Raw genomic sequence first — 1,779 nt, 5'->3', positions numbered from 1 at the left:
TGGCATAAGAGCTGGCGTCGTTAAAAGGGGTAATCGTGTTGGTTACATGCTCCAGCTGTTGGCTTAAAGAAGGAGAATTCTCATTATAATTTCTGGCGCTCACTTAAAAGCTACAGTTCAAGAAAATCTTGCATAAACAGAGGCTTATAATAATCACGAGATTTTGCACTAGTGAATGACATCCCCTGGAGGTTGTAGAATTGAGGGAGGTCGACGGCAAGGCGGAGGTGATGGGTCTGTGGGTGTTTGATTACGGTTTCATAATATGGAAGGCGGGTTTCCAATATGACCAACGACGAGTTGTTTTCATCAAAGGCTACCGTCGTCTTTTCCATCAAGGGAGCACAGACCATAGAGGAACCCTTGCCAATCCAGGCAGGACTGTTACACTCGAGCCTCACGATGACCACACCAGTTGAGGCGTTGCTTACAGGGTTTCTGGACAGCAAGCTGAAGATATTGTTTTATCTTATTTAGAAGTGAGAGAGAAGGAATATGACCAAAAGGCCTACGTTGATTTCTATTTTGAAGGGGATTCAACAGAGCCAGCTATATCTGGAGTCCTTGTGTACATTGCATCAACAGACAAGAATTCGAATAAGAATTACCTGGACCCTGCACCATTGGAAATGATGGCTCAGCAAATGGTTGAAGCTGTGAGTCTTTCCAGGCCTAACATTGAATATCTCTTTCAACTAGAGACAGCTCTACTTGAGATAGGTTGCAATAACAGTCACGTGACAGACCTCGCAAATGCAGTTAGGAAAGTATTAACATGCAAAGATGGAAATGCTACTTCAAATGGAGATGCAAAGTAACTGAACTTCAGTGTGAACTTCAGCAATTTGTTGTCTTATTCACGTGATTGTTTTAAAGGATATTTTGCCGAGCCTTTTGAGTTCTATAACATGCGCTGCCTCAATCTAAAATATCTCTGATGTTATTGTGGATCCATTGAGAGATAAAATTGTTAGTGCTCACATTGCAGCTTTGATTTCTAGGTTCTATGCATAAAAAACAGAGTCCCTGTAGGAATTATATCTTCATCGAATCCTTCATCCAAAAGAAAATCAGTGACAGTAGAGAATTAGGAGCACAAGGCTAAATTTTATACTATCGATGCTTTTGACTCTAAATGGGAGAAATTTCTAGATCCAGGGGAGTTCATTGTGATGGTTTCATTGGTTAAGAAAATTCAGAAACTCTACAACAAAAAGATGCAGCTGATTCTGACAGACAAGCCGAAATTGATATATGTAGACCCAGTCAAATTGGTACAGTAGGGTGAGATAGTTTGGTTTGATAATCCTAAGGAGCTTAATGTCCAAGTGTTGAATTCTTCCAACTTTAAGATCTGTACTTTGAAAAAGAACACCTCATTTGAAGATTTGAAGACAGCAAGGAATACTACAGTGACTTTATGTTCCAGTTGGGATTTATGAAGCTTTTTATTGGTTTGATGCTAATCAAGTTGGCTGTGATATGTAATGACAGAAGCAAGCTTCATCTTCTTAAAACTATTTAGGTTCCTAATAGCTGTACAAATGTCTGAAGAGATCATGAATCTAAGTAGAAAACGCTTCAAAGATACATAGGTTCTGTTTTGACATCTACAGCAGTTTCGTAGCGCGCTACGAAACTGCTGTAGAATGTTGTTTTGTGGAAAAACAATGAATTTTGATGATGAGGTCAGTTAATGGTAAAAGAAGGTCTCAAACTCAGGCAGGGAGATCATACATGGGTTTCATAACAACTCAAACAGTGACAGGTGTAGGTCTT

The 1,779-nt window shown here is 39.6% G+C and overlaps 1 pseudogene; it reads left to right on the top strand.

Moving 5' to 3' along the window:
• The first annotated feature begins 230 nt into the window (after positions 1-230).
• On the top strand, positions 231-818 carry LOC149183738 (gamma-glutamylcyclotransferase 2-3 pseudogene; annotated as a pseudogene).
• Positions 819-1,779: the final 961 nt, after the last annotated feature.

Source organism: Pinus tabuliformis, chromosome 3_2, assembly GCF_031772625.1.
Source record: "Pinus tabuliformis cultivar Carrire ecotype Pingquan chromosome 3_2, CPIR1, whole genome shotgun sequence".
Taxonomy (NCBI): Eukaryota; Viridiplantae; Streptophyta; class Pinopsida; order Pinales; family Pinaceae; genus Pinus; species Pinus tabuliformis.
The sequence above is the reverse complement of the archived record's forward strand: the minus strand, read 5'-3'. Positions and strand labels throughout refer to the sequence as shown.